Here is a 15,682-nt window from a genome sequence, read left to right on the forward strand (position 1 = left end):
AGTCTGAGGACAAAAAGACCAAAAGCCTGTTTCTGGCCACATGGTCCCTTGTGGATCAAACTATGGGAAAAATTCCTTTGTTAGCAGCAAACAAGGCTGACAGCCACGTCAGCCCCTCCCCCACACAGCTCACATCAAGGTGTGAACTTTCAGAGGAGGCCCAAGTATCAGCTACCATTGTTTTTTTTTTTTTTTTTTGTTAGCTACCATTGGTCCAAAAGCTGACCCACGACTGATGACATCACCAGGTTTTTAAAACTGGTGAAAGCCATTTTTCAGTCTCTCTTGACTCATGGACTCTTGTAAAGTGCCTCAGAGGGGATCTGGTGGTCCGTGTTCTTCATCCATGACATGTAGTCTTTGCTGCCAGTCAGGATACGCGCAGCAGTCATCACTGGAGTTATTCTTTCTCTTGTCTCTTGATGTCTTGATCTCCAGTCTTGCCTCTTTTCAAGTCCTCTGTCCTCATCACCCGGGACCAGCTGCCAGCTGTCCCTACGCCTAGGCATGGCCTGAGTACAGCAGAACCTCCAGGAGTAAACAGTGGGTCAGCAGTGACGCGTATGCTTGCCTTTTTCCCGGTCAACTACTGGTCACAAGGACCACCTCTGCACAACAGGAGTGACTTGATTTTTGCCTCTTTTTAAGAGCAACTAAGAAGGGATTGTCCGACTCGACATCGGCATCTAAGGGCGCACTCGCACTCTCCGCCCGTACCGTGCCCCGGGCTTTAGGGTACCCCCCCCTCCCTCTCTCTCCTCCCACTGGCCAGCCCGTTTGTACTCACACTACCTGGGCCTCACGCAAATGCTTCTTGCTGCCTATACGTCATCACGTCGTAACACGTCACACGCATTGATGATGTCACTGCGATGCGTGGCTTTGTTTCCAGATCTTTCTGTAGACCTCTGAGTTTTTGTGCGTCTTGTCGACTGTTTTTGAATCTTTTTATCAACCAAATCTGCAGTAAACACTCCACCTCCGCATCACACCAACGTGAACCTTTCACCGCCATTGTTTGAAATGTCCGCGCATGGCCAGTCTTTATTTTTTCTCTTTTTTTTCTATATCCGAACAGGCGCACATAAAATTTCGTCATTGACGTGGCTTTGTTGACAAATCTTCCCGGAGTTTTTGTGCGTCTTGTGGACTGTTGTTAAATCTTTTCATTGACCAAATCTGCAGTAAACACTCCACCTCCGCATCACACCAACGTGAACCTTTCGCCACCATTGTTGTTAAATGTCCGTGCATGGTCCGATTTTTTTTTTCTATGTCCGAACAGGCGCACATAAAATGACGTCATGCTTGTTCATGTGCAAACACGCTTTACAAAAGCCCACCTCTCTTTAACGGGCCTTGGACGGCCAGCTGGCCGCAGCTAAGCGCAGAGCGGTTGCACTCACACTGGTCAAACGAACTAGGCTTTACCCGTAAAACCTGTTTTTGGCACGGTACGGAAGGACAGTGTGAGTGCGCCCTAAGAGCCACAGCAACGCAACTCCCTCCCCTTTCCATGGATTAGTAACTAAACTGCACCTGGGCATTGGTTACATGCGATGAGACTTTCCATTAACGGCTAAGCACAGAACTGCATGTTGTATGACTGATGTTTAAGTGATGATGGTTGTGATCGTGTTAATAAGGTTAAGTTAATGTTTGTTAACAATGCTTCGAACAGACACACGCTCTTTGCACACTTACTTACACTCTTTTACTATAACTTTATCCAAACAGATTACGCACACACAACTTGGATTGGGCCTAAACACACATTGAGAAATTTCAAGAAAACCTGCCTGCCTATTTCACAACCATCTGCTTCGGCACCGTACTTACAGATTGTTTACGCGGACCTGAAAGCCCTCAGGAGAAAGGTCTGTTCTCTGTGAGAGGAACTTGTTTCGCAGGATTTTTAAGGCAGACGTTCTCACGGCTTATTAGAATTTAGCTCAGGGGCCCAGGGAGGCCAGGACCGGCTCTGGCGCCCCATCTGAACTCTCACAAACTGGTTTAAAGTGCCTGAAGCCCTCTGTTCAGAGCGTCACTGTGACAGAAGGTATTTGGTTTTCTCTTCCTGAGGGGTCGTTTAATGCAGTGGTTGACGTGAGAATGTTTGAGGAATGATTTAAGAGTACAAACGGATGACAGGGACAAAGTGACTCAGCCAAACTCTGATGCTGATCACGTGGATCAGATGGCTCACACCTTCACATTTCATAAGTTTGTTCCCATTTCTCCTTTTTCCAGTAACTGCAGTCTGGACTTTATGTAATGGATGAAAATTCACATTGGACAAACAATTTCTTGTACCTGACCACTTTTAGTTCAACAGTTGACATCAATGTGTGGTGTTGTTTCATGGGTGTTTCCAATGGTGCAGGAGGCCCTGGACCCCACTCCATGGGCTTCATGTTGAAATATATATAATCTAGATTATAATGTTTTATATTTGCTTCCATAAATGATATCGGGCCAGAGAAGTCAAAGAGAGAGAGAGCTGTGATCTGCACTCAGACATTGTTTTTATGGGCGGGGACTGACTTTTTAATGCAACTTAGATTCCTATAAAATAATTATTTTGCAGATTAATAACCAAATGTTCAAACCTCATAAGATGGACAGGTTTGGACTCATTAATACAACTTAAACAACAGATTTGTTACTACAGAGAGAATGAAGTACTGAAAAAAGAGCTCTGCACCACACTTAAATCGATGCGCTCATGTTGGTGCAACCGACATGTCACAGATGATTGTTCATTTCTCGATTAATCTGGAGTCTGAGGACAAAAAGACCAAAAGCCTGTTTCTGGCCACATGGTCCCTTGTGGATCAAACTAAGGGAAAAATTCCTTTGTTAGCAGCAAACAAGGCTGACAGCCACGTCAGCCCCTCCCCCACACAGCTCACATCCAGGTGTGAACTTTCAGAGGAGGCCCAAGTATCAGCTACCATTGTTTTTTTTTTTTTTTTTTGTTAGCTACCATTGGTCCAAAAGCTGACCCACGACTGATGACATCACCAGGTTTTTAAAACTGGTGAAAGCCATTTTTCAGTCTCTCTTGACTCATGGACTCTTGTAAAGTGCCTCAGAGGGGATCTGGTGGTCCGTGTTCTTCATCCATGACATGTAGTCTTTGCTGCCAGTCAGGATACGCGCAGCAGTCATCACTGGAGTTATTCTTTCTCTTGTCTCTTGATGTCTTGATCTCCAGTCTTGCCTCTTTTCAAGTCCTCTGTCCTCATCACCCGGGACCAGCTGCCAGCTGTCCCTACGCCTAGGCATGGCCTGAGTAGAGCAGAACCTCCAGGAGTAAACAGTGGGTCAGCAGTGACGCGTATGCTTGCCTTTTTCCCGGTCAACTACTGGTCACAAGGACCACCTCTGCACAACAGGAGTGACTTGATTTTTGCCTCTTTTTAAGAGCAACACAGAAGGGATTGTCCGACTGGACATCGACATGTAAGAGCCACAGCAACGCAACTCCCTCCCCTTTCCATGGATTAGTAACTAAACTGCACCTGGGCATTGGTTACATGCGATGAGACTTTCCATTAACGGCTAAGCACAGAACTGCATGTTGTATGACTGATGTTTAAGTGATGATGGTTGTGATCGTGTTAATAAGGTTAAGTTAATGTCTGTTAACAATGCTTCGAACAGACACACGCTCTTTGCACACTTACTTACACTCTTTTACTATAACTTTATCCAAACAGATTACGCACACACAACTTGGATTGGGCCTAAACACTCATTGAGAAATTTCAAGAAAACATGCCTGCCTATTTCACAACCATCTGCTTCGGCACCGTACTTACAGATTGTTTACGTAGACCTGAAAGCCCTCAGGAGAAAGGTCTGTTCTCTGTGAGAGGAACTTGTTTTGCAGGATTTTTAAGGCAGACGTTCTCACGGCTTATTAGAATTTAGCTCAGGGGCCCAGGGAGGCCAGGACCGGCTCTGGCGCCCCATCTGAACTCTCACAAACTGGTTTAAAGTGCCTGAAGCCCTCTGTTCAGAGCGTCACTGTGACAGAAGGTATTTGGTTTTCTCTTCCTGAGGGGTCGTTTAATGCAGTGGTTGACGTGAGAATGTTTGAGGAATGATTTAAGAGAACAAACGGATGACAGGGACAAAGGGACTCACCTAAAGTCCGAATCTGATTTCTTGTCCCTGAACACTTTCTGTGTTCAACAGTTGACATCAATGTGTGGTGGTGTTTCATGTGTGTATCCAATGGTGCATGAAGCCCCAGGCCCCACTCCATGGGCTTCATGTTTAAATATATATAATAATAATGATAATGTTGCAGATTAATAACCAAATGTCCAAACTTAAGATGAACTGGTCTGGACTCATTATTGCAACTTAAACAACAGTTTTTTTTACTACAGAGAGAATGAAGTACTAAAAAATTTAAGTCTAGTTGCACACGTGCAACCTCTGTATGTGACGAGGTACCTACAGGCGATCTCTGCAGACACACGGCAGCTCCTGAGCAGAGTGACGGCAGAAATTGACCAAATCCAAAAAGTTTTCATGTTGGCTCTCTGGGAAGAAATACACCCCCTGTAAAGAAAATACAGAAATTTTAAAATAGTGTTCAAATATCGTCGCATCTCATGGACTTAGTATCGTGTATCGTCTCGTCACACCCCTTATTCTAAGTGTATGCTAAGATTTTGTTTTTATATCGTAGTCATAACAGCGATGGTGCTGTCTGTTTACCTTCTATGTTGCATTTTCAAAAGAGCACAATAAAAATGTGACACTAATTTTGAAACCGCACATTGTAATTTCTGCATCTGTTATTGATTTATAGTGTGATGGTGATTATGGTTGAGAGAGTGTCAATAAGGTTAAGTTAATGTTTATGTTAGCAATGCTTCACACAGACCGTAGCTCTTTGCATACTTACTAACACGTTGAGAGAGATTCAAGCACCCTGCCGGCTTTTTTCACATCTCTGAAAAGAGTGTAACCCCCCCCCCCCCACACACACACACACACACACACACACACACACACACGCTTCTCCTCTTCCTACTCCTCCCTCTCTCTCTCATGCACACACACTGTTCTTGGTTTAGTGAGATTTATTGTTTTGTTGGTATTTAATTTGTTTAATTGTTTGTTTACAATATAGATCTTTATTTACTATTATACAAGTTGAATTTGCCAACCACTGCTTAGTGAAAACTTCCAAATCCTAATACTAACTCGTTATTGTAAGGGATTTGGCTAGTGATTATTAAATTAATTATCAAGCATAATCCTAAATTAATTGTTTAGTGTATTTCATTAGAATTTACATTAGCTGTCCCTCTTCCTTTTTTAAGGAGAACCCTATTAACTAGAATACTAACTGACCCGGGAAAGGGAAGTTTGGGGTCCCCTACTAACGCCCCCCCCCCCCCCCCCCCCCCCCGCGACCCGACATCGGATAAGAGGTTGAAGATCAGATGAGACGAGATCTTTGATAATAATTTACCAGTTTGGGGAGTTGTTGAGAATGTCGAACACGCATCAGCGTAGGGCGTGACTGAGAAAAGGTTCCATAAAAGGCAGACGGGCACAGAGAGACAGCAGACACACCTGTCCCAGCGCTGAGACATCCCAGAGTGGCTCCACACAGACCTCCATCTGCTCCACACAACCTCCAGACGGTGAGATGATCTGCTTGGCTTCATGTGCACCTGCAGGCTTATTATGCACTAACAGGGTGCTTTGAACTGCACGCAATGATTCATTCTCTGGTTCAACTCCTGCAGCTAATGTGTGATCTTTTTGATTCAAACAAAGCTTTTGTTTTTAAGCTCGAACACTGGACCAATGAAGTACTACAAGTACTAGACTTTAGAGAGAGCTGACGCAGCGTGCAGTAATGGCATTATGATCTGTTTCTCTCCTCAGCAACACTTTACGGCTGAGGCTCCATCATGGTGATGCTGGGTGCACTGCTCCTCCTGCTGGCAGGTAAACAGCCTTTAAAAGTTTTCACCGCTTTAGAGCAAAACCTTTGTTTTAGAGGCATTTCATGAACAGCCTATATTTTCAACTGCAGCTTCTTCAGGACCTCGGATTTGACACATTTCTGGTCATAAATCCATTCAAAGTCAAATCTTTGTAGTAGACATTAAAGTGCCTGTGTGGGTTTAAAAGTCAATGATGAGTGCCATTGGGCAAATTTCCACTGGAAAACATTTTTAAAACATATATTCATGCATGAAATCCATATAAATGACTAAAGATATCTTTAACCAACATAAGTAAGTCAAGTTTTGGGCAGTTTAGTTTTATAGAGTCAGTTTATTCCTCCACTTGTTCATGAGGCACGTCACCTTTAACTTTATCCATTTATGAATCAGTTTAACACTGAAGAGACATATTTATTATATTATTTATTTTAATCTTTTGCATTAATGAATGTCATTTGAAGTCAAAAGTGTAATTGAACAGTAACAAAGTTTGTTATGAATATTGATGTTTAATTATATTTCTTTTGCCTTTAAGGTCATGCTGTACTTGTTGAAGCTCAAGGGTTTCCAGGGGCTATAGGGCCTCCTCCTCCTCCTGCTCCTGCTCCTGCTCCTCCTCCTGTAGACGTGGACATCAACAGATGTTCCATCTTCTATTATGGAAGGGAATACACATGGCTGTCTGTGAGTGAAATGAAACTTATTTGAGAAACCCCTTGTTATCGAACAGTTTGACTGCTGATGACTGTCTGTTAGTAAAGATGTCTAACACATATTTCATTTGATTATCCTGCCGAGAGTTAGATGCTAAGTTGGACATCACTGTATGTCTGTACAGTAAATATGAAGCTACAGCCAGCAGTGGTAGAGCAGGTTGTACCGCAGGCCGTAACTGCGATAAACAGTCAATATCAGTCCATAGTGTCAGGAAAATCCCTGTGCAATAACCCAAGCATCCACTTCCCAGTAAATGATATATTTCTCAAATACTCACTTTAACATTATGAATATTGATTGAATCATAGCTGTATACTCTGTCTACACTGTCATATCCACCCACCTCATGTATATGAAGCGGCCTGTTATATTAATGACAGATATACTGATATACTGATATTAATATATCAAATTCATATAATTTATTTATTCTGCCAGAATTCCTAAACCTGACTGCCTTCTTGTATCTGTCTGCCTGCCTTCTTGTACCTGTCTGTCTGCCTTCTTGTACCTGTCTGCCTGCCTTCTTGTATCTGTCTGCCTGCCTTCTTGTACCTGTCTGCCTGCCTTCTTGTACCTTTACCTGTCTGTCTGCCTGCCTTCTTGTACCTGTCTGTCTGCCTTCTTGTATCTGTCTGCCTGCCTTCTTGTACCTGTCTGCCTGCCTTCTTGTACCTTTACCTGTCTGTCTGCCTTCTTGTACCTGTCTGCCTGCCTTCTTGTACCTGTCTGTCTGCCTTCTTGTACCTGTCTGACTGCCTTCTTGTGCCTGTCTGCCTGCCTCTTGTACCTGTCTGCCTGCCTCTTGTACCTGTCTGACTGCCTTCTTGTACCTGTATCTGACTGCCTTCTTGTACCTATCTGCCTGCTTTTGTCTGCCTTTCTCTTGTTGCCTGTATTCCCAAGCTGTGCCACATTCTGCACCTTCCAGCACCTTTAAAGCTCCCTAATTCACACGTGAACGCTCATCTGTTGTTAGAAATCGTCCAGCACATTAACACCTGAGTCCTTTTTACACTTCTGTGTTTGTATGGATCAAACAAAGCAGATTCCAGGTGTTAGTTATGTATCTTCAGAGGTGCTGGCCGTAGGTAGGACTAAAACGTTTTGCACCATAATAAGAACAAGAATGTAGTTCCCTGATGAAACGATGCCCTTTTTTAAATCAAACCCCATCTGAATATTATTGTTACTTGATGGAGTTGTTTCTGTTTTCACAGGTTCAAATTCATCAAGATTCATCTGTTGATATTTGTTTCACCGATGAAGAGGGTGGAACCTCACAGGACTGTATTTTATGGGAAGCTCCAACGACAGTAGGCAGAGTCGAGACTAGAACTGAGCTTGCTAATTACCTTTTCCTGCCTTTGAACTTTGCTAGCCCATCAGCCTGCAAAGTTGTATTGGAATTCAAGTCAGGATCCGACACTATGGTGAGTCATCATCACTGCCATGGTTTTAGATTGATTGAGCTTTTGTATTAAACAAACATTTCAGAAACATGATGTTGCACAGGGAACTTCAAATCAAAGTTTATTTCTGAAATCATTTTGAAGGTATTTCTTGATGTTTTCTTTCTCATCTGTTTTTGATTTCAGATTAAAATAGAACTCCACCAGGTTTACCATCGAACAGCTCTGCAGCTCTCAGCTAGCTTTGTATTTTCTGCTACTCATATTGTAAGTAGGGCTTAAATCTCATTGACTGCTTACCTTTTGTGAAAGAGAGAGAGAGAGAGAGAGAGATGTTTTGTGTATGTATTTGATGTATGTTTTCACCTGAGCAGCGTCAGGTGCACCAGTGTGACCTAGAATTTAGTCTTAAATATTTTGGTGGCACTCTGGAGCCCTGGCCTTATCTTTGTTAGCTACTGCTCCATCTGTGAAACCTGAAACTAGGCTTCACACGGACGCTTTGCTGTTGTGACTGTCTGCTCCAGAAGTCTTTGTTCACAAATGTATTCAGACAATTCTTAATTTACTTCATGACACTAATGACTTAGAAAGGACTTATTACAGATGTTCACCCAGTATTACAGTATTAACTTTGATCTTTATTTAATCCTTTTCTAGAACATGACTGCAGAGGTTGGGGGCTCAGAGGTAGATACATGGTCATACACTAAGGCTGAAGCACTGGACTTCGTTAGCAAAGATCTAAGTGGATGCAGAGACTCGGGTGGGCAAATCTGATGGTTCCCAATGAAGAGACTGGGACTCCTCAAAGCAAAAATATATTTTTAAAGTATTATTTAATTTTCTAATGATTACAGTAATTTCACAAACTTATCACCTTCCAGGTCTCGTTGCTCTACCTGGTACAGATGCTTTCGTGAATGATCCAGACAGCTGCTACTTTGCAGACTGTAGCAGTATTGCAGAAACAGAAGTGACGGCATGTGGAGTACTCGGGTTTTGTGAGGGCAACCACACGTAAGTATGTTTGCTTATATTTGGAGAAAAGTTTGAATAAAGGTCAGACAGACTGATTTAAACGAACCATTTGGACTGAAAGTATTCAGACAAATCACCTGTGAATGATATTATTTGGATCAGGGCTGCAGCTAACGTTATTTTGATTATTGATGTAACCTTTAACTGGAGTGCTGGGCAATGGAGCCCTCTTTGCTACCCCCTACTTCTGGAGCCCTTGCTCAGACCACACCCATCTTTGAACTCTTCATTTTGATCTCAACAAAACACCTGTAAAGTTTCCTGCACGGTTGTGATTATCCAGGGTTAGTGCCATGATGGACCGTTTTAAAAATCAAAGCAGCAGAACCCGATCTTTGACACTGTTAACACTTCTACTGCTACTGACACTAATAATGATAATGTGTGCTGTGTGTGTGAAGCTGTGGTCATGTTCTCCAGCAGTATATATAGTATAGTATCTATAGAAAACAAGAGACTCACATCTGTAAGGTTCTGTCTCTTTCCGTCCCATCAGGTGTACTCCATCCCCTCTCGTGTGCACTGTGACTGGCTCCTCAGTCATCGATTTCTTCGGCAGAGTCCAAATTGCCCCGGATCAATGTGCATACATTATGATTTCGTCAAATTCATTTGGTTTCATTGTTGTTTTCCGCGAGCAACGCCGTAAAGATGTTCCACTGATTGACCACGTTGTGATATATCAGACAACTTCTACGATTACTCTGCATCAGGATGGAAGCGTTGAGGTAAGCTGCCACCTAAGAGTGAATAACTGCATCTTCATGTGTTTCCTCTTTGTTTGATCGATCACTGAGAATCTTTACGTGCCAGGAGTTACTTTGTGTTGATGTATTTAAAGTTCAGACCTGTGGTGATCCAATGAAAGGGAGGCATACAAAGTTATTAGTGTGTTATCTCAGTTTCTATTTGTCATCATATTTACTTCTATGAAACTAAGTTTAACGATTTATTCTTTAGCTTTCACAGCTGTCAGGTGTCATATTTAATTATGAATTCATATTATCAATTAGATTTTTATTTTGTTGGTGTTTAAAATTAAAAAATAAAATTAAAATAAAAAATAAACAAGTGGTAATAAGTGCACATACAAAGCACATGTATGTATTTGAAATGTTTCAGGCAGTGATCTGATCTGACAGATCTGTTGTGATGTAGGTTTCAGACGGCGCGTCACCGGAGCTCACCGACACGCCTCAGCTGATTCACGGTGTGGAGCTCTTCAAGGACGAGACTGGAATTACTGCCAGCATACCATCATTTTACAACTCGACCGTCTTTTTTGATGGCAACACTGCACGTTTTTCAGGTACAGACAAATGAATCCTGTCTGGACACAATATTGGAGACACAAATATTTTCCTTTTTCAAAGCTGGTGTTGAGTTTAAGAATGACAGCTGTGCTTGATAATTCATTCATTTGTCTTTACTTGTCTCCTGACATCAGGATTCTTTGAAGAGGCCCTAGGCATGTGTGGCTATTCATCTGATCCCACCGTGTTCGCCCCTTTCGATATTCTCAAGGTCCCTTTCCCCTTCTCTGCTGTTGGGTACGACTTGGTCTTAACTTGACACATGGCTGATAATGAGCTGTTCATTATCCCTCTGAGGTCTAAGGCTATTTTCTCGTATATTACTCGCATATAACATGATATCAAGGTGTTTTATATGGAAGTGTTCCAAACAAACTCAGCTTTATGTAAAGTGAGGCTCAAATTTGTCCTAAAGCAAAGTGTAATGTGATTTGGCCCAAATGCTGAAAATTGAATTCCGCTGTTTCAAATTCTTATAATTAAACAATTCTATAATCTCTTGTAAAAACATACCCTTTAATCAAATCAACCTTTATTTATATGGAGCTTTTCATACAGAAAAGTATGGCAATGTACAGAAAAAGAGAAACATCAAATAAGATCAGGAGAATAAAGTTAAAAGAACCCTCCCACCCCCACAGTCATGCACAGAGACACACATAAATATGTATACGTTCATACACACATTCACATAAACACACACAGCCACGCTGACACAGACATACACACTCAAACCTACACAAACACTAGCTGTCACTACAGAGATACGGCCGGGCAGCGAGACCTGAGGTACAGTGGAGGCTCGAGGAAGCTACCTTTGGGGGGCCAACCACACTGGGAGAGATCCCAGTCCAAGGTCGCAGGGAGCCCTGCCACAGAGACCCCCCCAACCCGGGGAGACAGGAGCCTCCGCACCAAGGTGCAGAGCCCTCTAGTCGCCCGGCCGGAATTGTCCACGGGCAGCATCCCCTGCGGCCAGACCAGAGACAACTCTAGGCTAAAAACATGAACTAGAACATAAAAGCATGAGAGCACAGAGGCTAAAAACATGAACTAGAACATAAAAGCATGAGAGCACAGAGGCTAAAAACATGAACTAGAACATAAAAGCACGAGTGCATAATACATGAGAGGCCATAAAAAATAAAAGCATAAAGGCTAAAACACAGACAGCAAAAAAGGATAAAAAGTGCTCTGATTGATTGATTTATTTTCTTTCTATTGGTTAGTTTCACAGAAAATGATGACGGACACCATGGTCCACCAACCACACAACATTATTCCTCCGAGGGTTTCGACCTCAGAGGGTTAATGTTGTATAGGTTTCAAATGCAATGTTCTTTCCTGTTTGTCACCCCCTAGCTGTGAAACTCAATACAGTGACGACCCTGACAGTACGATCGACTGCACCATCGCAACTGAACGGTAAGAACTGACCCATCACAAAACACTCTTTCATGCTTAAAACTGCAGTCTTCTTTCCCAAACCTTTCTAAGGTGCCATGACGCTGTCATATGAGTAGGGGGGATTCTGGAAGCTAAATAATCCTGTTCAGAAAAGTGCTCATTGACTCTCATTCTTCTTCTCTGCACGGCTGGAACAGCTGTACCCTCTTGAATGAGACAGCCTTCTCCGCCTGCCACGACCGCATTGACCCAGAGGGCTTCATAGACGCCTGCGTAAACGTGACCTGTCAATACCCGATGGTGGACGGTCTCAACTGCCAGTTTTTTGAGGCTTACGCCGAAACCTGTTTGCTGAAAGACATCCCACTGGAGTGGAGGGCACAGACCAACTGCCGTAAGATCATCCTTCACTTTCACTGATTCTGTTTCACACCATGAGATGTGAATCATATCCCCCTGCTGTTCCTGGCTGAAACTATTTTTAATCATACAGATGAGAGAAAGTAGAATCTAATAAGGAAAATGTATTTAACTTGGGTTTAAATATACCATACACAACCTTCAGTTTCAGTGCTGAAGCTCAGAAGTCACAGTGTAAGTCAAATATACCTCATGTACTCGAACAAAGAAAGTAACAAGCAGCCATGGCTGTCAAATAAATGCAGTGGAATAGAAGTGGAAGGAAGTTGAATTTAAAGAAGTGAATCAATCAAATACTAAAAATTTTGTTGTGTGTCTGTGTGTGTGTGCAGCTGTCCGTGAGGCGTTTTGTCCGCAGTACTGCAGTGATCACGAGTTCTGCGGAGAGAGCCTTGGTCAAAGGCACTGCCTCTGTCGGGCCACGTTTGCCTCCAACTACAAAGCAACAGACTCTTTAGGTACAGTACAACATTCTTTTATGATAATTATTTCATTAAAAACTGGACGTGTTTCTGCCTCCTGTAGCTCAGAACATTATCTTATTTCAATCAAAAGATAACATCAACACAGGCTAGCAGATACTTATGGAGCTCCTCAACCTCAGATGAATCCGTATTGGAGTGGTGATGTTTTATATTCTGTTGGGTGTTCAGGCGATCCAACAGTCTGCACGGAGAGCTCTGCCACTCTGACTCTGGCTGGATGTCTGCTGTTGGAGGAAGGCATCGACTACTCCACCTTACACCTCAATGACCCCGACTGCAAAGGACACATGGATGAAGAGACCCACATGGTGGCTTTCAGCTTCAATAGCAGCAACACCTGCGGGACGGAGGTCTTGGTGGGTGCTGTCCTCTGTTTTGCTCTCTTCAAGCACAAACAATCATCACTTCCCTTTACCAAAAAAAGTATTGATGTGTCAGCCAGGCAGACTGTATGTTATTTTCAGGACAGGCTCGGCATACTTCTTTTGGCTCCTGAGTGACAACACAGAGAGTGACTTATTGTCACTTTATAAAGTTGTTATTGTGAATGTGAAGCAGACGGTGTCCTATTCAAACATGACAGTGACTCTGTGACTGATGTAAGGCTGTTAACTCACCTTGTTTGGACTTTGGTTCAAACCTGGGAGGATATTTTCCACCAGTTTTCTTTTTGAATGACAGAAAGATGCATGTGATTTAAGAACTGGGTGTTCTTTTTCATTCTTAATGACTCCCAGAGGCGTTGCTTAAGCACTGGATGCTCCCGCTCGCTAGTTAGCATCACAAAGGTCTCTTTAGAGGCGACCTGCCAGATTTGAAGTCACTCGGGTTAATTCTCTGGGAGTAGTTCCTTAAAGTACAACATGTCCGACTGGCTTGCCACAGTAAATCCAAAATGGCTGACTTTCTGTTGGACTTGGGGTACATACTTTACATCTGCCTCCCAAATTTTGTACATCTCCATCAAATGTAAAGGTGGCGGCAGTGATATCAAATATTCTAGGACTAGAGTTGCATTTGCAACTTTTTGTTTGCTAAAGAGCACCAAGAGCACCTCAAAAATGCTAAAAGTCATTAGGGAGCGCTATAGAGCCGACGTGCCGCGCCCAAGCCCAAACGTGGCATCAAATCAAAGCAATTTCTAGTTTGACATGGCCGTTTTGTTAGTTTTATTGCATCCTAAAGTCCTCAAACGTGTTCGCAAAATATGCTTGTCCGGCCCAAAACAAAAATCTAAAAGTATCCATGTGCTCTTTACGACAAGAGCAATGATCCCTCTGAATTTCATGAACATCAAAGGAACTTTTCCCAACCATGGCGTGCGTTTGGGGGTGCGATAGAGTCCGCTGGCCACGTCCGACCCCAATATTTTTTACTTTTGTGAGCCGTCCATAATTCATAGAACCGTAGTTACATACATGATAAAGACTCTAAACCCCAACGAGGGCTGTGAAAGCACTATGAAATAATCTGACTGCTGTGATGAAATGAACCTTCAGCTGAACACCAGTCTGTGTTCCTGTCACAATGTAGACCAACGACACCCATCTCACCTACAAGAACGCCATCGTGTTGCAGAACGCTTCAACGGAAGTCATCACTCGCACGAGCCAATTTCACCTCGACTTCTCCTGCTACTACGCAATGCCAGAAGTCAGGAGTGTGTCCTTCAGGATCCAAGACAGGTGTGTGTGGATCTTCATCTGGCTGTTAATGTGAAGCTTGTTGTAGTTAAAGTTTAAGACAGCTGAAGTGTGTGTGTGTGTGTGTGGGTGTGTGTTCTCTCCAGCTCTGTGGTGAAGGAGATCGTATCTGGAGTTTGGAATTACACACTGATGATGAACGCCTACACCGACTCCAGCCTCATAAACCTCGTGGATTCGGACACTGAGATCCATCTGAGCGAACAGGTGTGGGTGCAGCTCAAGACGGAGGGGCTGGACGAAAACCTGGTCGCCATAGTGACCGACTCCTGCTGGGCAACCAGCCAGACTTCACCTGACAGCAGTCCGCGATACGACCTCGTCACTGACGGGTGAGAAAAACTGTGAGACTTTGTCAGCGGCTGTAAGAATCAGCTGCTGATGTCATCTTGTCTGTTTTCTGTTTCTGAGCAGATGCCCGAACCCGACTGACCCGACGGTGTCAGTGTTGGGAAACGGACTGGGAACGTCCAACGCCGTCACTTTCAGAATGTTCGAGTTCACCGGCCAACCTCATGAGGTGTACCTGCACTGCATGGTGGAGCTGTGCCCCACACTGGGCCAATCCTGTGCTCCGGTAAGAAGCTGGAGTAAAAATAGTTCTACAACAAGTTAAAGTACTTGTGCTGAATGGTTCCTTTCAGGGTGTTATTCTGTGAGCTCTAAAAAGCACACAATCTGTTACTGCTCATTCTTATTGGTGCTTGGAGCATTTCCAACCTATGTTATCCTGTTCGGCCATTTTGTTTATTATTATTATTCATACTTCTTTCTGCATACTTTCAGCTACAAAATCCTTCCTCACCCTCCCTGTGTGTCTGTCCGCCTGTCTCTCTCTCTCTCTCCCTCCCTCCCTGTCTGTCTCTCTGTGTCCTTCTGTCTCTCTCTCCCTCTCTCCCTGCGTCTGTCTCCCTGTCCAGCCATCTATCTCTCTGTCTCTCCCTCTGTCTGTCTGTCTCTCTGTCTGTCTGTCTCTCTCTCTCTCTCTCTCTCTCTCTCTCTCTCTCTCTCTCTCTCTCTCTCTCTCTCTCTGTCTTTCTGTCTCTCTGTGTCCTTCTGTCTCTCTCTCTCCCTCTCTCCCTGCGTCTGTCTCCCTGTCCATCTATTTATCTCTCTCTCTCTGTCTCTCCCTCTGTCTCTCTGTCTGTCTGTCTGTCTGTCTCTCTCTCTCTCTCTCTCTCTGTCTGTCTGTCTGTCTCT

This window comes from Echiichthys vipera (genome assembly GCF_963691815.1).
Source record: "Echiichthys vipera genome assembly, chromosome: 23".
In the NCBI taxonomy this organism is placed as follows: Eukaryota; Metazoa; Chordata; class Actinopteri; order Perciformes; family Trachinidae; genus Echiichthys; species Echiichthys vipera.